Here is a 26,043-nt window from a genome sequence, read left to right on the forward strand (position 1 = left end):
CACTGAGATCCGAGGTGAGAAGTTCACATCGTGGTGGTTGTTGTTGTTGTGGTTGTTGTTGTTGTGGTGGTTGTTGTTGTTTACCCAGGTAGAGCCTCGCTCCGTCTCTCGTAGGGATATCAATTGAGTAGCAGCGAGTATGGAATCCATGTCCAGGTTGGAACATTACAACGCGGGGCCTAGCCATGCGGGGCCTTGCCTCCTGCCCTCGCCTGATTGCATTTGCTTTAATTCTCTGCTTAAGTTTAATTTGTCTTCATCTGGCTCACTACTTTGAAACTTTGTTTCTTTTAATTATTTCTACAGTTTATTTTTTTATCCTACCAGGTCAAGCCCACTTCAGCTGCTATACCGCACTTGTTTTCAGAAGCGACCAGCTCACAAAAAGTGGCTTATCCAAGGTTTCACTGTAATTTATATTCTTAGGTTTTTTCGGTAAAGTCACGTAGGTAAAACATCAAAATTAATGAAAATAAAACAAAAATCACGACGTTTCGGAGGCAACACAAGTCTCCGTCATCAGGTGGGACCGTCACAGCCGAATTAGCTACATCAAGTGAGGCAATGATTCAAGATGTAATCCCTTATAAGCAAGTTGAAGAGGGGGGGAGCTCATCAGAATGTGGTAGCCAATGAATGGAAACGTATCGGGAGGGAGGGGGGCGGGGCTCAAAGACAGCACGGAGTGCTCAACACATTGGGCAGAGAGGGGGAGGGGAGGCCTGTTACACATGATAGACAAAAGAACGAAAATGCCCATGTTTATACCAATGCTGGCTGAACAATGAAGAGAGTACTGTTAAAAAATAACTGGGAATGTTAACACTCGGTAAAGTAAAGTTAAATAGTGCCTGTCAGATAAGATGGTCCAAAAAGGTGTAATTAAGTCTTTTTTGCGTGGTTGATAACATCTTTCCAATGATTACTAAGTTTGTACCCATCATCACGGTTGAAATTGTCTGTTTGTATATTTGTATGGCTTCGTGTACAAACCTTTGATGGTAGCCGGGAGGTTTGCAGAGAACCTTGGTCTCGGAAAAGACAATTTCATGAGAGCCCACCGAGTTGTAGCAATGATCGGCAACGGCAGAAGAATCAGTTCTGCCGTGTTTCAGATCTGACTTGTGCTTGCGGACACGATCAGAAACATGACGTTTCGTTTCTCCAATGTAGCAATCACCACAAATGCAACTCAATTTGTAGACTCCAGAATACTGTAAGTCAGGAACGACATCCTTCACAGATGGAATCAGATCACGGATTTTATGCACTGTACTGAATCGGACTTGGATCTTATGTTTGTTTAGAATTTTGGAGATCTTTTTGGTCACGCCTGCTATGTATGGTAACGTGATGGTTTTGGTCGGAGTTTCATGTGGCTGTTTCTGTGTGGTGGGAGAGACAGCTTGGCGGATAGTACGGTCAGAGTATCCGTTCATCCTGAGGGCCCGATGTACATGTCTTAATTCACCGGTCAGGTGGTGTTTGTCAGAAATGCCATGGGCTCTGTGGTATAGCGTTTTGATGAGAGAATTCTTTTGAGATGGGTGGTGATGGGAATCCGGTTTCAAGTAGGAATCTGTGTGGGTGGCTTTCCTGTAGACAGAATGTCCCAAGGATCCGTCAGGCCTCCTCTCAAACAGAATATCCAAGAATGGTAGTTTACCGTCTTTCTCCACTTCCATGGTGAATCTGATGGATGGGTGTCTAGAATTGATGTGGTCCAAGAAGTGGTTCAATGCTGGGAGGCCATGTGGCCAGATGACAAAAGTGTCATCCACATACCTCTTCCACATGGAAGGACGCAGGGTGGATGTCTGGATGGCGTCTGATTCAAACTTTTCCATGAACATGTTGGCTATAACTGGTGACAAAGGGGAGCCCATAGGGGTACCTTCATTCTGTTTGTAGAAGGTGCCATTCCAGGTAAAATAGGTGTTGGTGAGGCAATGCCTAACCAGCGCAGGTGCATCAGAATTCAATCCATGTTGGACTAAGTCCTCAATTATTGTTAGGGTGTCCGGTACTGGGACTTTGGTAAACAAAGATACTACATCAAAGCTGACGAGGATGTCATCAGGAGATAGTACCATGTCCTTAACCATAGAGACTAATTGGGTTGAGTTGAGTACTGCCGAAGAGGTCTTGCCTGTGAAGGGGAGCAGAGTATCTGATAGAAAACGGGCTAGTTTGTACGTAGGAGAGTTTATCGTCGACACAATGGGTCGTAGCGGGGTGCCTTCCTTATGGATTTTGGGAAGACCATAGAGTCTGGGAGGTTTTGCCGCCGATGGTTTTAGAGAGGGACGTTTGCTTGGTTCGATTAGGGAAGTCGAACTCGTGATGATACTGTTGGTTTTTGTCGTTAGGCTTTTAGTGGGATCGTTTTTTATTTTGGAGTAACTCCCAAATCAGGTTAGCTGATTTCTAAATTCAACCTATCTAAGAAGAAATTAGAGCCACACATCGCAAAGCTGGATGTTAACAAGACCGTGATTAATCAGAGTAACATCCCAATTTCTGACACTCTAAAAACGGTATTGGCCAAAGGACTAAATTTCGCCGTCACCCCTATATATATACCAGTAGAGGATATGATTTCTCAGATTGATGTAGCCCTCAGAGGCATAGGACACATCCATGTGGATGTAGCAAGAGCTGAAATAGCTACTATTCTTAAGAATGCTAAGAAACCCACTAGTAACATCAGCAAAAATGAACGCTCTGAACTCGCGGACCTAAAAAAGAGAGATGATATAGTCATCCTCTCGGCAGACAAGGGCAATGCCACGGTCATCATGGATAAAGATTCATACAACAACAAAATCCTGGACCTTCTTAATGATGGGAGTTACTCCAAAATTAAAAACGATCCCACTAAAAGCCTAACGACGAAAACCAACAGTATCATCACGAGTTCGACTTCCCTAATCGAACCAAGCAAACGTCCCTCTCTAAAACCATCGGCGGCAAGACCTCCCAGACTCTATGGTCTTCCCAAAATCCATAAGGAAGGCACCCCGCTACGACCCATTGTGTCGACGATAACTCTCCTACGTACAAACTAGCCCGTTTTCTATCAGATACTCTGCTCCCCTTCACAGGCAAGACCTCTTCGGCAGTACTCAACTCAACCCAATTAGTCTCTATGGTTAAGGACATGGTACTATCACCTGATGACATCCTCGTCAGCGTTGATGTAGTATCTTTGTTTACCAAAGTCCCAGTACCGGACACCCTAACAATAATTGAGGACTTGGTCCAACATGGATTGAATTCTGATGCACCTGCGCTGGTTAGACATTGCCTCACCAACACCTATTTTACCTGGAATGGCACCTTCTACAAACAGAATGAGGGTACCCCTATGGGCTCCCCTTTGTCACCAGTTATAGCCAACATGTTCATGGAAAAGTTTGAATCAGACGCCATCCAGACATCCACCCTGCATCCTTCCCTGTGGAAGAGGTATGTGGATTACACTTTTGTCATCTGGCCACATGGCCTCCCAGCATTGAACCACTTCTTGGACCACATCAATTCTAGACACCCATCCATCAGATTCACCATGGAAGTGGAGAAAGACGGTAAACTACCATTCTTGGATATTCTGTTTGAGAGGAGGCCTGACGGATCCTTGGGACATTCTGTCTACAGGAAAGCCACCCACACAGATTCCTACTTGAAACCGGATTCCCACCACCACCCATCTCAAAAGAATTCTCTCATCAAAACGCTATACCACAGAGCCCATGGCATTTCTGACAAACACCACCTGACCGGTGAATTAAGACATGTACATCGGGCCCTCAGGATGAACGGATACTCTGACCGTACTATCCGCCAAGCTGTCTCTCCCACCACACAGAAACAGCCACATGAAACTCCGACCAAAACCATCACGTTACCATACATAGCAGGCGTGACCAAAAAGATCTCCAAAATTCTAAACAAACATAAGATCCAAGTCCGATTCAGTACAGTGCATAAAATCCGTGATCTGATTCCATCTGTGAAGGATGTTGTTCCTGACTTACAGTATTCTGGAGTCTACAAATTGAGTTGCATTTGTGGTGATTGCTACATTGGAGAAACGAAACGTCATGTTTCTGATTGTGTCCGCAAGCACAAGTCAGATCTGAAACACGGCAGAACTGATTCTTCTGCCGTTGCCGATCATTGCTACAACTCGGTGGGCTCTCATGAAATTGTCTTTTCCGAGACCAAGGTTCTCTGCAAACCTCCCGGCTACCATCAAAGGTTTGTACACAAAGCCATACAAATATACAAACAGACATAATTTCAACCGTGATGATGGGTACAAACTTAGTAATCATTGGAAAGATGTTATCAACCACGCAAAAAAGACTTAATTACACCTTTTTGGACCATCTTATCTGACAGGCACTATTTTACTTTACTTTACCGAGTGTTAACATTCCCAGTTATTTTTTAACAGTACTCTCTTCATTGTTCAGCCAGCATTGGTATAAACATGGGCATTTTCGTTCTTTTGTCTATCATGTGTATCAGGCCTCCCCTCCCCCTCTCTGCCCAATGTGTTGAGCACTCCGTGCTGTCTTTGAGCCCCGCCCCCCTCCCTCTCGATACGTTTCCATTCATTGGCTACCACATTCTGATGAGCTCCCCCCCTCTCCCCCACCCCTTCAATTTGCTTATAAGGGATTACATCTTGAATCATTGCCTCACTTGATGCAGCTAATTCGGCTGTGACGGTCCCACCTGATGACGGAGACTTGTGTTGCCTCCGAAACGTCGTGATTTTTGTTTTATTTTCATTAATTTTGATGTTTTACCTACGTGACTTTACCGAAAAAACCTAAGAATATGAATCCTTGCAGTCACGAAAGCTTCAAATCTAGAATTCTCTGTAATGTGTTTGTGTGTGATATATTGTACTAGGGTGGCAAGATGTCAACTACCTCACATGGTATTCAGAATGTCGTGGGTTCGATTCCAACCCTGACGCATTTATAATTGCAGTTTACATGTTTTATTTTTTCTCTCTCTCCCTGTTGTGGCATTGATTTTTCTCCACATTTTAGAAACATTCATTTTGAGAATTTTGCTGCAATACATTTCCATATTTTAACCCACTAAGTTGAGCTATCATTTGTGTCCAGGTCGATTCTGAAAAAGAGCTATGCAGCTCAGATGGCCTCACCTGGTAAAATAAAAATAGTGTACTGTGTTTGAGGGTTTTCCAATTTAATTTCTTACTTAGCAGTTAAAGATTATGTTTCAGGAGGTTCCTGCATTGGACTGTTTGACCACCACCAACTATATTTTGAGTTTAGGTTTGGGAGAAAAACGGAAAACCCAGTGGAACACCAATGCCGACGGTGACGGCTGACGCCAGGATAGCGGCCACGGGCTCGAAGCTAGGGCAACCCGGCTCTTGTCCCAAGAAAGGAATCCGCTCCCCGCTGCCCTCCATGGTGGCGCATCGCCGGCGGGGCTGCACGTTGAGCCCCAACTTTTCCAGGCGGTCGGTACCAGCAATACACTCGTGACATAACACGCTCGACACGTATAACTCCTGGTTACTCACCTGGTGTCCGAGGCGACCCTTAAGGGTGACCCTCCCCAGCAGTCCCATCCCACTTCCACTTGCAGTGTGCAGCGCACGATCCGGGGCCTGTCGGCGGCCCACTTCAACCCCGACCACGCTGCAATGTGTTGCACTCATGAGTGACATTACCGCCCCACGCGTCCAGCAGAATCCGGGTTTGCCGCCTGTTCACCTGCCCTTCCACGAGCCACGTGGCCCCCATTATTCCTGCCACCAGCTCCCGCAGCCAGTCACCCGCAGTCGCCGCATTCTGGGGTGTTGTTGTCAATATCTGCGTGGGGGTCATTCGTTACCATTATCATGACAGTTTATTTGTGTTGGGACCACGTGGATTGCACCCCTCTGTGGTCCCCTCTTTAGGGAGGCCTTGGTGTTTAACCCTGGTGCTTCTCTCGCGCGGGCGATCTTGGGACTGTCTCTCACGAGATGCCCCCATTGGTCGCATAGATAGCACGTACGGGGAAGGGCGGTGGCTCCATAAGAGGCCCCTTGCCCACTCCCCCTTACCCTCCCAGTGCGCATTTGTTCGAGTTCTGCCTCTTATTCAGATACTCGCCTGGTTAGCCCCCCGACCATGGAGCGTAGCCCTCCCACCTCGGACTGGACTATCTCCGCTGTAGACTGCAGCTTGGTAACATTCAGGTGTACTTGGGTCACCTCCCCACATACTTGGGTTACCTCCTCACGTACTTGGGTTACATGGCCTGTGATCTCCTATGCCGGTCTGTATCCCTGCCACCCATCCTGGGATTGTCTCACGGGGTCCTGGAGGCTCCCTCGTCCCCCCCCCCCTCACCGTTCTCGCGAGCTTCTCCTCTGGAAGAAGACTTGCAATGGTGTGCTCCTGTTCCAGCCGTCAGAATTGCGCACGCTCGCGAGCAAATCTCTCACACACGTGCGCGTGCTCGGCAAGGGTGTTACATGGGGGATATGGGCAGTTCGCATCTGGCTGCCACCAGGTTGTGCTTGTCAGATACTGCTGAACTTTCTCGGCGGCGAGGTCATCGATGATCTCGGCAGTGTATCCCAGGCGTACGCTCTGTGTTAGCTAGCGTGATTTATTTTAGTGTCCGCTCACTGAGATCTGAAGTGAGAAGTTCACATCGTGGTTATTGTTGTCGTGGTGGTAGTTGTTGTTTACCCAGGTAGAGCCTCGCTCCTTCTCTGTCTTGTAGGGAGGCCGCTTTGGATTGCACTACTCTTCGATTTCACATTAACATGCTAATTTATTACATTAACATCACTAGCCCCGGCCACTTCCTTATGATCCTTGGGCTACACCCATTTCAAACCTTTTACAACGGTCTGCCTCAGCAGCAGACCATGCATTTTCTAGCAGAGTGTTTTTGTTTGCTTTCTGACCACAAGTATTGTGGGTAATGCACACATGATTCCTTATTTGGAATACAGTACAGTACTTATTTCAATTGTGATGTTTATTTTAGTTGCCGTTTACCTAACCCCATTATTTAGGTAATGCTTAAGTATAATTATGTATTTTGAGAAGCTCACAATGGCCCTATACAAAATTGCATTTCATACAGTAACAATGATACGCTAATCGATGCCTGGTTATAGTCAAGGGATCGTCCCCTGCTGGTCAACCATGTTACGCATGTTGATGATCTGGTCATGGCTACTCAATGATATTGAGTTGGAGAATCTTGTTCTATACCTGGAGAATTCCATGACGAAATGGGGCCCTGCATATGTTCTACAAAAAGATCACCTCCCTGGGAAAATCTTGACTTAAAGCTTTCGTAACTGCAGGAATTCATATTCTTTGGGTCTTTCGGTTAAGTGACGTGACTTTACCGAAAGACCCAAAGAATACCTCCCTGGGAATTTAATGTCATACAACACTGCACCTGCTCAGCTCTCCATGAATAATCAGGTCGTTCTACACGTGGTGGAGGAGCTCCTATACCTGGTTAATGTGTTCATGACCTTATTTGGCATCCAAAGTGTCACTTCAAATTAGTCTAGCAGCATTTTTTCATTAGGCTCTGTAACACTATGTGGAAGCTGCCTGGACTTTTTTACATACAAAGCTGTGAGTGTCCATCGCCAAGGTCTAGTCCATTGCAAAGGTCTTGTCAATAAAACAGGCAATAGTCTACATTACAGACTGCCAATACACTCACTGAGGTTAAGAACCAGGCTACATTTTCTACATTATAGACTGCCAGTATGCTCACCGAGGTTAAGAACCAGGCTACAGTCTACATTAGTCGTTTTTTTTCTTCTATTCACTTTATTTGTATTATTATTTTATATCTACGTGACTTTACCGAAATAACCAAAGAATATGAATTCCCGCTATCACAAAAGTTTTAAGTCAAGATTTTCCCAGGGAGGTGATCTTTTTGTAGAACATATGCAAGGCCCCATTTCGTCATGGAATTCAACAGGTACAGAACAAGATTTTATAAGAATGGAAACAGTCAGGAAATTAACAATGCACATATGCAGCTTAAGTTAGATCTGTTCATCCTCGCATTCAAGCTCATCTGAGCCTGGCTTCAGACCTTTAAGTTGCAAATGAACATTAATTTATACATTTCTGCATAATACAAATAGTATCAACAGCCTTTGCTATGTTAGCTAATTTTTCTTAAATAAATATTCCTGTCATAGCTAGACAACCGAAATTGTGTGCTTGGAGTTTTTGGTAAATATTCATTTTGAAGACACTTGGGTGTCGAGTCATATTTATGACCATTTGCCCTCTCATTGTGTGCCTTAGCAGCCCGTGTGATGAATTAGGGAATCTCTTTCACTATTTCATGAAAATATGAATATGTATAGATGTGTAAGTCATGTGTGACTGTATATATGCATTCCTCTGTGCCTCAATACTCACGGAGATGGTGTGGATATGTTTTTCTGTCTGCAGCTGATGCTCGCTCTGCAGAGTTGGTCTGATGGAGCAAAGGCACTCAGCGCAGCTCGGTACAAGAAGGAAACAATGCGACCAGAATGCAAACAGCATGGATCGTACTGGAAACTTGACACAGCACCAGAGAACACACACAGGAGAGAAACCCTTCAAGTGCACTGTGTGTGGGAAGGCGTTTGCACAGTCATCAACTCTTCAGACCCACCAGAGAACACACACAGGAGAGAAACCTTTTAAGTGCAGTGTGTGTAAAAAGGTGTTTGAACGGTCATCCATTCTCAAATCACACCAGAGAACACACACAGGAGAGAAACCTTTTAAGTGCACTCTGTGTGAGAAGGCATTTGCATTGTCATCAAATCTTAAGATCCACCAGAGAACACACACAGGAGAGAAACCTTTTAAGTGCACTCTGTGTGGGAAGGCGTTTGCAATGTCATCAAATCTTAAGACCCACCAGAGAACACACACAGGAGATAAGCCCTTCAAGTGCAGTGTGTGTGGGAAGGCATTTTTTTATTCATCTACTCTTAAACAACACCAGAGATCACACACAGGAAAGAAACCTTTCAAGTGCACTGTGTGTGAGAAGGCGTTTGCACAGTCACCACATCTTCAAAGACACCAGAGAACACACACAGGAGAGAAACCCTTCAAGTGCATTGTGTGTGGGAAGGTGTTTGCAGAGTCATCAAATCTTCAAAGACACCAGAGAACACACACAGGAGAGAAACCCTTCAAGTGCACTGTGTGTGAGAAGGCATTTTCAAGGTCGTCATATCTTCAGACCCACCAGAGAACACACACAGGAGATAACCCCTTCAAGTGCAGTGTGTGTGGGAAGGCATTTTTTTATTCATCTACTCTTAAACAACACCAGAGAACACACACAGGAGAGAAACCTTTTAAGTGCACTTTGTGTGGGAAGGTGTTTGCAATGTCATCAAATCTTAAGACCCACCAGAAAACACACACAGGAGAGAAACCTTTTAAGTGCACTCTGTGTGGGAAGGCGTTTGCACAGTCATCAACTCTTCAGACCCACCAGAGAATACACACAGGAGATAAACCCTTCAAGTGCAGTGTGTGTGAGAAGGCGTTTTCAGATTCATCTGCTCTTCGACGACACCAGAGAACACACACAGGAGATAAACCCTTCAAGTGCAGTGTGTGAGAAGGCGTTTTCAGATTCATCTGCTCTTCGACGACACCAGAGAACACACACAGGAGATAAACCCTTCAAGTGCAGTGTGTGTGGGAAGACATTTTTAGATTCATCTACTCTTAAACAACACCAGAGAACACACACAGAAGAGAAACTCTTCAAGTCCAGTGTTTGTGGGAAAGCGTTTGCACAGTCATCAAATCTTAAAAAACACCAGAGAACACACAAGCATCAGAAAATCCACAAGAAGTGTAATCTGAAATCAGCTTGTGAAAGTCAAAGTGCTGCAATGACCCCATTGTTCATGAAACAAGAACCAGAAGACAATCCCAGCCTGGACACTTTGAAAGGTATCAAGGTGAAATATGGAGAGGCGAATGTGAAATGTGAAGAAGTAACAGTGAAGAGCGTAGAAGTGAAGGTTAAATTTGAAGATTATTCAACTCCAAAATCGGACCTTCACATAGATGGAGGCAGTGTGAAACAGGAACTAAATTCTGACTGTGAGGCAGAGCGAGGCAACTCCCATGAGTTTGTGGATGTGGAGGTGTGGGTGGACTTCTTAGACAATACAAAGTCAAATGGAGACCAGGTAGATGTGCAAGCTTCAGACAATTAAGCTCCAATGGATGCACCTTTGTCACAGGCCTTTCTAATGAATATAATGTGAAGTTGAACACTCAATTTCTAGGTTCAAACTGCAGTGTAAGCGTGGCCAGTATTTGTGAACCTGTGGGTTGGGGCGATCTCTAACCAGGAGTGACTCAAGTGTTTTGTATCATATCTCATCTTAGACACTCGATGGGTGCCCATTATGGGCATCTGCCCCTGTGTGCCACGTGGATATGAGTTTGTAAGTCGGGGGAGATGATTGATATGCCAGTCGGATTTGAACCTTGAACCTCTGCAATAAATAGAGAATGTACTACTACTTGGCTTCCCTCTGAGAGTGCTGCACATATAGGCCTCATCTCGGCAGAGATCAACTTGTAAATACGTTGCAACGTGACGCAGTACATTTCAGTATAGTAATAAAATGTTGCCAATGTGCCCTTTGATTATTTTGAATCATAATTGAAAGAATACCTGTCTGATTTTGTACGTACATACAACATTTTGTTTATTAATGTCAAACATGGAATATGTGCTGTCAGGACAAAGTATCTGTTTTGGTGGTAACCTGTACAAAAACTCACGTGAGAGCTGTTATTTTTGTGATACGAGTCAAAGGGTATTTTTGTGAATCAGGACGCATCTGACTGGGGCAACTCATTGTCTTTGAAATCGGGAGCATAGTCGGATCATTCATCAGTTAAGGTATGCCACTTATAAGTTACGTATAGGAGATACATTCTCCACAAGAACACTAATTATCATTTTGTGTTACGTATACATTTTGTCGAACTGAGACTTGAAATGGACCTTGCCGATGAACATCAGTTGAAGCAAGCCGGACTGTTGAGACATTGTACACCAAAACCAGTCCACAGGTGGCTTGTACTGAACACATATGTAGTGCCATAAGAAAGGGGGGGCTGCTGGGGGCTCTAGGATCCTAGGCAGATAAGCCCTCGGCGCGAGGCGCTAGGATCCCAGGCACCCCAAACAGTTGAGCCCTTTGGCGCCACCAACGGGGGGGCTGTGCGTGCTCTGTGGGATATCTGGGGGCGCACACAACCCCACCCCTCGTTCGTTGGGGACGAGGCATAAAAGGGCAGCTCCCTGGCCGATCGGGGCCAGTTGCAGCTCAAGACCCAAGATCAGCCAGCTTAGTACCCTGGACCCCCTCGTCCCGCTTGTCCTTGTATGGGCCGGGACGTTGTGAGGGCCAGTGGTGGGACTCTGGGACTCCCGGCTCTACGTCCTTGTAAGGGCGAGTTCCGAGGAAGCCAGAGTCCAGACCCGCACCTTGGCTGGGTCGGGTCAATTAGCCTCCCCTAGGGTAATTGCAGCCGGAGGACCCCAGAGCGTAGCCAGAGTAGTGTATCTAGGCTGTAACAGAGTATCAGGACTGTTGGAGTGTTGTATTGTAATAAAGAAGATACCTCTACAAGTGTCTCCGGAACCCATTACACATGCATTCCTAAAAGGCCGTGGTATTTATAGTTTGTGTAAAACATTCCTTTGTTTCGTGTAGAGAACGTTGAATGAAAGATGTCTGCCGATCTGTTTTTTCTCAAGGAGGTACTTTAAAGAGCACATTTGAAGGCATCGTGGATTTTTGTTACAGATTTGTATTCTAGCCTAGGTTTTATTGAATTTTAAATTCTATTCAAATAAAACTTTAGATATATCTGTCTGCATTGATATCCCACCTTGTTTACCACATGTTTACCTAAATATGTAGACGCTCCCTCTGAAGACGTCACCTCAAATTAACGAGTGGGTTACGTCAGGGCCTCCCCCTCTCTCTGGCTTGTGATGTCACCAAGAGCAGAACTCGTCTCCACGGAATCTAACGACTGCACTGTCTTGGAATGCATTTACACAGTAATCAAATCTTCACAACTGCCAGGGAACACACATTAAAAACCACTTAATGTACAATTGGAAGGCCTTTTGAATTGTCTTGAAACTGAAACACGTGTAAGGAGGTCTTCAAGGAGCAGAGTCTGAGATTGACGTGTGAAATTTGAAGTTCCATAAGCCGATCGTTTGTGATGCAAGGACCCAATAAAGAGGGCAGCTGGGAAACGTCACCATTCGTGAAGGTGACCTGTGAAGGCTCTAGGGTTTGACTTCCAGGTCACTAATGGAGCCCGAGACAAATCACATCCATTTGTGGATGTGGAGTTTTGGGAGGACTTTTCGGACAAGGTCGAGTAGAAGCAGACAGCATGTGTGACCATAAGTGTTGGGTAGGCCTGTAACCAAAAGCATGAGACACGGTTTCCCAATGTTTATTTCAATAGTTTAATTTTTAGTTGATTTGGAATACAGTACGTATTTCAATTGTGATGTAAATTTTAGTTGACGTTTACCTAACGCCATTACTTGGGTAAGGGTTAAGTATTGAATATCGCGTTTTTAGCTGTCGCGTGGCATTTTCCAAGAACGTAACCTACGATATTCAAGGGGCGGCTGTATTTTCTGTCGATCGAGTACAGCAGGCCTATGGTACCCTAAATAGGCTTGGTGCTTTGGGTTCCTTGATTTCGATGTCTCTGCCTCTGCTCACATTCGTTGAGGATTTTTATGATTTTGGGCAGGCCCATCTAAAGCTGCGTGACCAGGAGTTGGAACCATTTCCTGTTCAACTCGGCTTGTGACAGAAATTCACTCTGGCCCAATGCATTACATTTGTAATGTGAGGTTACACCTGGATAATAATGATGGGCTCTGCCGGCCTCAGCCCGCAACTAATGGGGAGTCGAGTTAGGGGCGTGGCCCTGGAGCCGTACATTAGCTTCGGGAAAGTTCCAGGGGTGTGGCTGAGGATTGGCTGCGGGGCATCACGTGGGCCAGGGATTTAAAGGAGCGGAGAAGCCACGTGGCTGGTGCCGTGGTCCGGAGCCTGCCACGTGGCGGGCCGCCGCAGTCTCTCTCTCACGCTGTCAGCCAACAGCGTGAAGGAGCAAGGGAACTGGAGGAACGAATGTGGTGGAAGCTGTGAACGAAACTGAATAAAGAATTCTCAATTGACGTCTCAACGGGGTTTATTACACATTACATAGCATGTTCATGAATTACGTAGTTTGAGGAGCTCACAATGGCCGTATAAATAAATTGCATTCGTCGCGGTTAAAAATAATATGCTTATCGATGACTGGTTATAGTTAAGGGATTATACTGGTAGGAACGAAGTGAACCAGCCTACAATAGATTATATCGTCCGTCCGTCCGATGTCCGATTACGTGTAGCAACATCGCCCCCTACTGCAAACACTTGGCAGGACCCTACAAAAACCTTTAGACTCAGTGAGGCTTTCCTGGCTAAACAAGTGTAACATTCCCTTATAATTACCTGAGATAGTTTAAAATTAACTCACAGCGGCCTAAAGCCTACAGCTAGGCCTAAAGCCTAGAACTAGGCCTCAAACTCTCCCTTCGTATCGTACCCCCGCCATTTTATTTTATTATAGCCATTCATTTGTTCGTTCCTACCAGCCCACCCCGCAGGGACCTGTTTCCCTGCTGGTCAGCCCTGTTGCATCTGCTGATGATCTGGTAATGGCTACTCAATGAGATGGCTGGCTGAGGTGTCAGGCTATGTGCACGGGGTAGACCCAGGTGCCATGGGTCGACTGACTCAGTTGACTGGCCGATGCACCATCTGTACCCCCGACTGTGCCAACACACAGTGTACACACACACACACAGTTTGTACACACACAGTGTACACACACAGTGTACACGCACAGAGTACACACACACAGTGTACACACACACAGTGTACACGCACAGGGTACACACACACAGTTTGTACACACAGTGTACACACACAGTGTACACACACAGTGTACACACACACAGTGTACACACACACAGTGTACACACAGGGTACACGCGCACAGGGTACACGCGCACAGCGTACACGCGCACAGTGACGTCACCGCTCATTAACTCGTCGGCGTGAGACGCCAGGGAAAGCTGTTCCCCGCTAGTGACGTCATGTCACCAAGATATTCAATCCCACCCCCTCCACCGCGCTTTTGACTGGCGGTTCATTAACATAATTTATTCATGAAAACCGTCGCTATTTCATTGCGACGGGTTCAGCAGCCAAGCCCAATCACTCCACATGGGCCCGGCTCATTAACATAATGTATTCAATTACACCGCTGCTTGTTGGGGAGGTGATTGTGTGATGAACCCCGCTAGTGACGTCATGTCACCTCCTGCTGCCGCGTGACGTCACGATATATCCGGAAGCTGTTGCACCGCGCGCGCGCTCACTGAGATCCGAGGTGAGAAGTTCACATCGTGGTGGTTGTTGTTGTTTACTCAGGCAGAGCCTTGCTCCGTCTCTCTCTCGTAGGGATATCAATTGAGTAGCAGCGAGTATGGAATCGATGTCCAGGTTGGAACATTACAATGCGGGGTCTGCTTAAGTTTAATTTGTCTTCATCTGGCTCACTACTTTTACATTTTTTAAAAATTATTTTTACAGTTTTTTTTCTCTTACCAGGCCAAGCCCACTTCAGCTGCTATACCGCTCTTGTTTTCAGAAGCGACCTGCCCACAACAAAGTGGCTTATCAACGTGTGGAAATGTCTGTCGGTCAAATACTCTAAACGCGTGGTGATGTTGACTCTAAATGTGGAGGGGAAAACCCTGAGGATCCGGAGGAAAATCCACGCGACCACGGGGAGAGAGACACGCAAATTCCAAATATCCTTAATACAGGTTTGTTTGGGTTAGGTCGCGTAAAAATAAAAATGTGTCGGTAAACCCGACAGCCAATTAGAAAGGGGTTGTCACATAAACAGCACGTGGCCAATTCGTCACTATTGCAGCACTACACCGGTTGTGTGTTGGAGAGCCAAGCCACAACATTTACAATCTGAGTACGACGTTTCGCCAGTAATTACAACCAGCTTCAGCAGGCGACAACCAAATGCTGTGGCTTGGCTGTGTGGAAATATAAATCGGCTCACTGGGATTATAGCTCAGCATGCTAAGCGTTGCACTACCGCACAAACATCATTGAAAGTATATTGATCAAACATGAGTAATGTCTTGCCATGCTGGCTTTGTTAGAATAATTGATTTCTGACAATGAAGTCGGTAAATGTGTTTTTTGTAACGGTTCTTCGGTTGTGTTATAAAATCGCAGGGCCTTGTTTGTTTAATAATTAGAGCAGCTTTTAAATCGTTGCCCTTGGAGAGTTTCAGGATAGACATTGTTGGATGTATTCCCATCTGATGGGTTTAATTGAATGAAGCTTAAATTTTGGCATACATGTCGACAGCAAATTGGTGAAAGCGCTCTTTTCATCTCAAGAAGATATTGAAGCCGCCGTTTCATACCATGATCCTGAAGGCAAAGACCTCCATGGCGGAAATCGTATGTTTTTTTGGCAAGCCTGTTGCTGGGTCAGTTTGGCGGAGTAGGAAATGGTAGCCATCATCACCTTGCAGGGTTTGCATCTTGGTGTTGATGACATTGTTGCAATGTGTTGTCAGACATGCAAGGAGATCTGTGAGAACAAATATAGCAGTGCAGTGGAGACACTTATGTTATGGTGAGTGTGTGGAATTGTAGTAGATGAAATGTCAAAATGAGTTTGCATGTGTGGCAGACCGAAAGTATTGAGAATGCCCCGGACTTTAACACATGGCAAGAGAAGGCGAGGGCGGGAGGTGAGGAGCGGGGGGGGGGTATAGGTGTTGAAGGTGAGAAGGTAAGCAAACAATTGTGCCAAAAACACACTAACTCACCCGTGAGTGTGCGTGGAAAGTTTGGGGTGTGTTGGCGCAATTTGGTTCACTAAAAATCTACACAAGTGCAAAGTCTGCTTTATCTTCATAGATTTATACTATACAATGTTTCGTCTTGGAATACTTTTTGTATACGGTGTCTTCTTTATTTCAATTGTATAGTTTATTTGGAATACAGTACAGTACTTCATTCAATTGTAAAATTTAGTTGACGTTTACTTAACGTCATTACTTAGGTAAGGCTTAAGTATTGAATGTCGCGCTTTTAGCTTTCGAGCGGCAATTTCCAAGAATGTAACATCCATGGTAACCTAGGGGCTGCTGTATTTTCTGTCTATTGACTACAGCAGAGGCTTATGGATTTTCAACATAAACTAAATCTCTGCATTCTTAATTAAATTAAGGCCTATAGTACTATTAAGAGGCTTGGGGATTTGGGTTGTTATTTGTATTCATATCTATGCCTCTGCTCACATTTGAGGATTTGTTTGATTTTGGGCAAGATGGTCTAACGCTGCGTGACCAGGATTCCGAGCCATAACCTGTTCAACATGGCTTGTGACAGAAATTCACTCTGGCCCCATGCATTACATTACATAGCATATTCAATTACTATGTAGTTTGAGAAGCTCCCAATAGTCATATACAAACCATTGCATTTGTTGCGGTTACAATGATACGCTAATCAATGCCTGGTTATAGTTAAAATATCGTTCCCTGCCTGGTCAACCATGTTTCATCTGCTGATTATTTGGTAATGGCTACTCAGTGAGATGGAATTAGGGAATCTTGTTCTGTGCCTTGATAATTTCATCATGAAATGGGGCCTTGCAAATGTTTCACAAAAATAAATGACATACAACACTGCACCTGCTCAACTCTACGTGAATAATCAGGCAGTTCTACAAGTGTTGGAGGAGCTTCCATACCGGGTTGATGTGTTCACGACCAGCTCTGGTTTGGCAGCCAAAGTCTCATTTAAAATTAGTCGAGCAGCATTCTTTCATTAGACTTTGTAACACTGTGTGGAAGGTGCCTGGACTTTTGCTCCATACAAAGCTTTGAGTGTCCATCGCCAATGTCTAGTCCATCTGAGACCATCCCTCTCCCTGCCATACTGGCATCGCACCCGCCTCTCACCCTTCATCCTGTGGATGTTCGACGCACGGGATGGCACCACTTAGCCAATTCGAGTTGGCCTTAGTGAGTTACGTGGGTCACACAGCCACGAGGTGCTTGTTTTGTGAACACAACCCCTGGGCCTGGCTCTATGGGTGATATCAATATAGATTATAAGTAAGAATGCTCCCCAATAGACTCCCCCTGGAACTCTACCAGACACGTCCCACTGGGCGAAGACTCCGGAGCTGGCCCAAGACTATGTCGCTCGGCTGGCCTGGGAACACTTTGGAATTCTCCAGGATGAGCTAGAGCAGGGGTGGGCAAACTTTTTGACTCGCGGGCCACAATGAGTTCTAAAATTTGACAGAGGGGCCGGGCCAGGAACAGGTGGATGGAGTGTTTGTGTGAACTAATATAAATGACATGTAAAAATCATTACATGAAAGGATTTGGCCTTTAACAGGTAGCAAAGCATTTATTTGCAAGGCAATTTAACAAATTGCACAAACATGAACAATACAAAAACATGTCGTAACGTGACTGATCAAACATCATGAAAACATCTGAGGCCTGCGCCAAACCAATTACCTCACTTGAACTTCTTTATTATCTACATTAACAGGTTAGAGCAGCCACGCAGGCTGTGTCTCGGAGATTTGGCTCCAACCTCGCTGCAGCAACACATCATCACTTTCAGTTTCAGTGGGAACTTTTGTTGATCTCCCATTTTTGGCAGTGCATCCTAGTCTGGAGTTATTTTGGTTGTGGCAATTCTCAGGATAGATCTGAGGTGTTGATCCGTTAACTATGATCTGTGACGGGCTTTGTTGGCGTTCATGACGCTGAATGTCTGCTCACACACATAAGTCGAGCCAAACAAAGTCAGTATCTTCTGTGCAGTCCTCCGGAGGTTTGGAAACGTGGCTCTGTTAAGTGAAGCATACAAGTCATTCAGTTTAACAGAGTTGAACTTCTCCTTTAGGACGGAGTCAGACTGAAGATCTATCAGTTCCAACTGCAGCTCATGTGGTGCTGTTTCAGGGTCTTGTGACAGGGGACAGGACACCAGCTGAAGTGGCTGTTCAATGTTTTAGAAATCAGAGAACCTACGGCAGAATTCTCCGTGCAGGTCCTCAAGTGATTTGCTGTATTTTTTTGCGTTTCGCGGTGCCTCCTCCTGCATGGCAAGTGTGGGGAAATGAGCAAAAGATTTTTTGTTCGCAATTTGTCCGGAGAACAAAGTGAGCTTGAATTTGAAGGCTTTCACATGTTTGTACATGTCGTGAACAAACTGATCTTTCCCCTGCAGTTTCACATTCAGCTCATTCATGTGTGAAAATATGTCCACAGCAAACACAAAGTCACTAAGCCAGTTCTTGTCGCTTAGCTCAGGGAATTCGTCAGATTTCCCCATCAACTCCAAAAATGCGATGATGTCCTCTTTCAGCTCCCACACTCGTTGTAACACTTTCCCTAAACTTAACCAGTGGACACGAGAGTGGTACAGCAAGTCCTGATGATCCGCATCAGTTTCCTCCAGGAAGGTAATAAACTGACGGTGCTGAAGTCCCCTTGCTCGTATACAGTTCACAAGTTTTACGACTGGATTCACGACATGATTAAGCTGCAATACAGACTTACACAGGGATTCCTGATGGATGATGCAGTGAAGGAAAATAAGATCCTGGACGGAGTTTTCCTCTTTCACTTTATCCTGGATTCTTTTCAGCAGCCCAACATTTTTTCCAGTTAAATTTGGCGATCCATCCGTTGTGACAATGACAAGTTTACTCCAAGGTAGCTTCATTCTTTCGATGACAGCAGATATCTGGTTATACAAGTCCTCTCCCCGCGTTGTTGCTTTCAGGGACTCCATGGTCAAAAACTCTTCTGTTATCGCAAAACTGTCGTCAATCCCTCGGATAAAAATGATGAGCTGAGCAGTGTCTTTTATGTCCGTACTTTCATCCAGTGCTAGTGAATATAATTCAAAGGAATCAGACTTTTTGTTTAATTGACTGGCTATATTTTCATCAATCAGTTCCACACGGCGAATCACAGTCCTGCGTGATAAACTGACTTTTTCAAATTTTCTTTTGATCTCCGGACACAATATGTCTGCTGTCTGTACCATGCATTCTTTTACAAACTTGCCTTCGGAGAAAGTTTTAATGAGTGGTAATGTTGGTGAGAAGAAGGTTTTAACGAAAATTTAAATCGAAGTGAAGAAGTAAATTATTGAAAAGTTTGTATAATTAATGATTTTTCAAACTTTAATTATGTTTTCTGTGCTTAAAACTCTTTAACAAAAAACTGGGGTCTAGAACGGACTCGTGAAATTCGGAGAGAACTCGGAGTTAAGTTGTGTTTGTTTTGTTGAATTACGCAAAGCGTAACAGTTATGTATATAACTTTTGTTATATAAAATTTCTAGTAAGATATTAATTTTGTGAGTGTAGTCATACCCCTCCCCCCTCATTCAAGCCGTAATTTAGATAGCGAAAGCGCCGAGTACGTAAATCGCTAACATAAGAACCCGTTAATCTCTTCTCGCATCATTCATACGATGATGCGGTGAAGTAAACGTTCATATGATATTACGGTGAATGCTTCCAAAAACAATACTGTACCCAAATATTACTGTTAACTTACTTTCAATAGAAACATGAATTGCTCATACGAATATTCTCTCTCTCAGAATCGACCGACTGATGTAGCAGACGAAACAATCATCTTGTTGAACGATTCTAAACCTTGATGCGTCAATGTTAGTTTTCTCTGTTCAAGGTTTTCTCAGTGTTATTAAATGTTTTTACATTTAGTTTACTATTACACTGAATTCTATGGCGTAATTAACTATTGTTGTGCTTAATAATCTTAAAAAAACTATATTTAAATACAGTTCGTAGGAGTCTGGAACGGATTAATCGTATTTACATACAATCCAATGGGGAAACTAGGTTCGAGTCACGACCAAATCGGGTTGCGACCAAAGTTATGGAACTAATTATGGTCGTAACCAGAGGTTCTACTTTACACCACACTCCCGGTCAAAGTGCTCTATCTAATGGGGAAATGGGGGCATTACAGGAGGAAGGTAAAATTTAATTTAATAATAATATTTGGACAAGTTCGGCGGGCCGGATTTAAAAGCCCAATGGGCCGTATACGGCCCAGGGGCCGTACTTTGCCCATGTCTGAGCTAGAGTCTGTCGCCAGGGAAAGAGAGACCTGGACCACCCTACTCAGCATGCTGCCACCACGACCCTCACCAGGACAAGCGTTTTCAGAAACTAACGAACACAGCTGTGATTCTTCTAGTTTTACACGGGCCCGCTCATCATCATGAAGGTCCTTAATGATCGTGAGCAGAGGGTCAGGGACTCCGAAATCACGAAGAACAACCCAGAGCCCAGGCCTACTAATGGTATCATAGGCCTTGACCAGGTCAATAAAGCAGAGATGTAGGTCTAGTTGGAATTCCCTACACCTCTGCTGTAGCAGACTGACAGAAAATATGGCATCTGTGCAGGACCGCCCTTTCCTGAAACCGCATTGGGGCTCTGCAAGCCTCTCCTCGGCGTGCCTAGCAAGGCGATGTTGAATAATCCTTGCCAGGACCTTCCCTGGCACACTGAGGAGTGAGATGCCCCTGTAGTTGTTACAGTCTGTGCGGTCCCCCTTCTTAAAGAGGGGGACCACTAGGGTATCCTTCCAGTCCTGCGGAACCCATTCAGTGGTCCAGACTGTTGTTATGATGTCATGTACAGTGAGGGAAAAAAGTATTTGATCCCCTGTTGATTTTGTACGTTTGCCCACTGACAAAGAAATGATCAGTCTATAGTTTTAATGGTAGGTTTATTTGAACAATGAGAGACAGAATAACAACAACAAAATCCAGAAAACGCATGACCCCCTCTCAATCAGAAAGATTTCTGGCTCCCAGGTGTTTTTTATACAGGTAACAAGCTGAGATAAGGAGCACACTCTGAAAGGGAGTGCTCCTAATCTCAGCTTGTTACCTGTATAAAAGACACCTGTTCACAGAAGCAATCAATCAGATTCCAAACTCTCCACCATGGCCAAGACCAAAGAGCTCTCCAAGGATGTCAGGGACAAGATTGTAGACCTACACAAGGCTGGAATGGGCTACAAGACCATCGCCAAGCAGCTTGGTGAGAAGGTGACAACAGTTGGTGCGATTATTTGCAAATGGAAGAAACACAAAATAACTGTCAATCTCCCTCGGCCTGGGGCTCCATGCAAGATCTCACCTCGTGGAGTTGCAATGATCATGAGAACGGTGAGGAATCAGCCCAGAACTACACGGGAAGATCTTGTCAATGATCTCAAGGCAGCTGGGACCACAATCACCAATAAAACAGTTGGTAACACACTATGCCGTGAAGGACTTAAATCCTGCAGCACCCGCAAGGTCCCCCTGCTCAAGAAAGCACATATACATGCCCGTCTGAAGTTTGCCAATGAACATCTGAATGATTCAGAGGACAACTGCGTGAAAGTGTTGTGGTCAGATGAGACCAAAATGGAGCTCTTTGGCATCAACTCGCCGTGTTTGGAGGAGGAGGAATGCTGCCTATGACCCCAAGAACACCATCCCCACGGTCAAATATGGAGGTGGAAACATTATGCTTTGGGGGTGTTTTTCTGCTAAGGGGACAGGACAACTTCACCGCATCAAAGGGACGATGGACGGGGCCATGTACCGTCAAATCTTGGGTGAGAACCTCCTTCCCTCAGCCAGGGCATTGAAAATGGGTCGTGGATGGGTATTCCAGCATGACAATGACCCAAAACACACAACCAAGGCAACAAAGGAGTGGCTCAAGAAGAAGCATATTAAGGTCCTGGAGTGGCCTAGCCAGTCTCCAGACCTTAATCCCATAGAAAATCTGTGGAGGGAGCTGAAGGTTCGAGTTGCCAAACGTCAGCCTCGAAACCTTAATGACTTGGAGAAGATCTGCAAAGAGGAGTGGGACAAAATCCCTCCTGAAATGTGTGCAAACCTGGTGGCCAACTACAAGAAACGTCTGACCTCTGTGATTGCCAACAAGGGTTTTGCCACCAAGTACTAAGTCATGTTTTGAGAGGGGTCAAATACTTATTTCCCTCATTAAAATGCAAATCAATTTATAACATTTTTGACATGCGTTTTTCTGGATTTTGTTGTTATTCTGTCTATTACTGTTTAAATAAACCTACCATTAAAATTATAGACTGATCATTTCTTCGTCAGTGGGCAAACGTACAAAATCAGCAGGGGACCAAATACTTTTTCCCTCACTGTATGCAGCTGAAGTTAGATCTATTCATCCGAGCATTCAAGCAAATCTGAGCCTGGCTTCCACCTCGAAGTTTCGATTGAACATTAATTTATGTATTTCTGCATAATACAAATAGTATTATTTTCAAGACACTTTGTTATTATAGCTGAATTTTTCTTAAATATTCATTTCATAGCTAGACAGCCGAAATTGTGTGCTTGAAGTTTTGGGTAAAGATTCATTTTGAAGATACTAGAGCATCCAGGCATATTTATGACCATTTGCCCTCTCATTGTGTGTCTTAACAACCCGCGTGATGAATTGGGGAATTATTTTCACTATATCATTAATATATGAATAAGTATAGATGTGTAAGTCATGTGTGACTGTGTATATATGCATTCCTCTGTGCCTTGATACTGACGTAGATGGTTTGGATATGTTTTTCTGTCTGCAGCTGACGCTTTCTCTGACTCTTCCTCTGCAGAATTGGTCTGATGGAGCAAAGGGACTCGGCGCAGCTCGGTACAAGAAGGAAACAATGCGACCAGTATGCAGACAGCACGGATCGTACTGGAAGTTTGACACAACACCAGAGAACTCACACAGGAGAGAACCCCTTCAAGTGCAGTGTGTGTGAGAAGGCATTTGCAACGTTATCAAATGTTAAGCGCCACCAGAGAACACACACAGGAGATAAACCCTTCAAGTGCACTGTGTGTGAGAAGGCATTTGCAACGTTATCAAATCTTCAGAGCCACCAGAGAACGCACACGGGAGCTAAACCCTTCAAGTGCACTCTGTGTGAGAAGACATTTGCACGGTCATCACATCTTCACGACCACGAAAGAACACACACAGGACAGAAACCCTTCAGGTGCACTATGTGTGAGAAGGCATTTGCACAGTCATCACATCTTCAGAGCCACCAGAGAACACACACAGGAGAGAAACCCTTCAAGTGCACTGTGTGTGGGAAGGCATTTGTACAGTCATCACATCTTCAGAGCCACCAGAGAACACACACAGAGAAACCCTTCAATTGCACTCTGTGCAGGAAGGCGTTTGCACTGTCATCACATCTTCAAAGACACCAGAGAACACACAGGCATCAGAAGATCCCCAAGAAGCGAAGTCTGAAATCGGCTTGTGTCAGTCCAAGTGCTGCAATGAGCCCATCCCTGCTGAAAAAAGAACCAGAATTTAATTCGAGCTTGGACGCAATAAAATGTGTCAAGGTGGATTTTGAAGTGGTGAAATGTGAAGAAGTGATGGTGAAGAGCGAAGAAGCGATGGTAAAATGTGAAGATGAAGATTCAACTCCAAAATCGGACCTTTACATCGATGGAGGCAACGTGAAGCAGGAGGAGAATTCTGACTGTGAGGCAGAGCGAGGCAACTCCCAGGAGTTTGTGGAAGTGGAGGTGTGGGTGGACTTCTTAGACAATATAAAGTCAAATGGAGACCCGGTAGATGTGTAAGCTTGAGACAATGAAGCTCCAATAGATGCACCTTTGTCACAGGCCTTTAATTAAAATAACGTGAAGTTGCACACTAAATTCCTAGGTTCAACCTGCAGAGTAAGAGCAGCCAGTATTTGCGAACCTGTGGGTTGGGTAGATCTCTAACCAGGAGCCAATAATCTCCGAAGCATTCTCTGTTATACTATGTTATAATAATTTTAGCATTTATATGGTGCTTGCTTAATTGCCTCAGCAACTCAGTTGTTTTGTATCATCTCATCACAAACACTCGAAGAGCATGTTGTATATATGTCTTTTCCATAAAATTAATATGAGTGATTTTTTTGTAATAATTTTGATCGGGATGTAGCGCTGTGGCATGGAAAGGGTGAGTCTCTCCCCCTGCCTCCTGCCTTGCCACGCAAAAGACAGCTGGAGGATAATTACTCATAAGCCTGTTTGGGAAGTCATAAAATGTAATAAAAATGGCAAACCCAAGGGGGGGGGGGGGGATAATGAGATTCTGCGGGAAGTCCCTAGTTGACTTCAAGAGAAGGCCGCCATAAAGGAAAAACCCCACAATAAAACAAAAGACGAAAACAGCAGTGGTCATGAACCTCCCTTGGACAGCGAAATTCACCCAAGGGCAGTTAATCATTACGAGTTAACTGGGGTTTTTAAAAATACAACAGTAAGGTTTTAAGCTTAGCTATATCTTCAACCTCAGGATATCAAAATATAACTTGAGAATAAGAAGCACGGATCCCTGGCAATACAGACTGGGAACAAATGTTAATTAAACCCTCGTAATATCCTTGGTAACAACTATGGTATACCACAAATCTTGGTTAAGCATAAACCAAGTAATTATGAAAGTATTAGACCTAGGGTCATTCGGAAGAGATAATGCGAAATATGTCAATCAAACGACTAAGATAATATGTATTCCACGGGATCAGAGCCTCGCCCAACCGCCTTTGTCTTCCAGTAGCTAACAGAGTACATGGTCAGTTTAACACGTAGGCTTTCGCGACCAATATTAGTCAAATGTGTCGTAACCCTCCACCATCCGACACTGACAAACAGTAAAAAAAATATGTCGCGTTTTTTACCAAGACAAATAGTTCACTACTTTAGCCCACCACCGGTGTGTTGAGTGATTCAACATCATTTAAAATTTTTAGTACAACATTTCGCTGGTAATTACATCCAGCATCATCGGGCAATTTGCCAGAATGGTGAGGCCCTCCACTCGCTCCCGGTCTTAAATGGAGCAACAGGGTGATGTCATCTTTTAGCTCAATCTGGTGCAGTGATTCGAGACAGGGAGGGTATTGTAATTATATAATTGACTAGCTTTACTACCTGGCTTCGCCCGGGACTTGGATTCACTACGCCTGGCCGCCTTTGTCTCCCCAGTGGCGATGTTCACACACCATACCAGTTACTCGTTTGAGGCTGAGTCGACCTAGGGGAGGCCCGGACCGGTTCAAATTATCGTCACCGGTAGTGGCCGTGAGCGGGAATCAAACTCTGATCGCCAGGTTCGTAGCGCAGCCCGCTAACCACTACACTACAATGCGTTACGCTTCCACATGCGCGGGTCACATGACAGATTTGATGTCACAGCTCACCGTGCAAAAAATATATGCTCCCCCCAAAAAAAAGTGTGTACAGTCTGGAAAGTACCCACATGGCAAGTTTGTTGCATATCGGGAAGTACGCTAAACATTTTGAACAGACACACATAATCACAACTTTGGCTTTTATGTGTAATGGGTTCCGGAGACACTTGTAGACGTAACTTCTTTATTACGATACCACACTCCAACAGTCCTCTGTTACAACCTAGGGACACAGCCTAGGGACACAGCCTACTCTGGCTACGCTCTCGGGTCCTCCGGCTACAATTACCCTAGGGGAGGCTACCTGACCCGACCCAGCCAAGGTGCGGGTCTCGACTCTGGCTTCCTTGGAACTCGCCCTTACAAGGACGTAGAGCCGGAAGTCCCAGAGTCCCACCACTGCCCGCACAGCGTGCCGGCCCTTACAAGGACAAGCGGGGCGAGGGGGTCCAGGGTCCTATACTGGCTGGTCTTGGGTCTTGAGCTGTGACTGGTCCCGATCGACTGAGG

At 45.0% G+C, this 26,043-nt stretch overlaps 1 pseudogene; it reads left to right on the forward strand.

The window, feature by feature from the left end:
• On the forward strand, nt 1-26,043 carry LOC133361535 (zinc finger protein 420-like; annotated as a pseudogene).

This window comes from Lethenteron reissneri, unplaced genomic scaffold, assembly GCF_015708825.2.
Source record: "Lethenteron reissneri isolate LAM-NWPU_2019-01 unplaced genomic scaffold, ASM1570882v1 scaffold_113, whole genome shotgun sequence".
NCBI lineage: Eukaryota > Metazoa > Chordata > Hyperoartia > Petromyzontiformes > Petromyzontidae > Lethenteron > Lethenteron reissneri.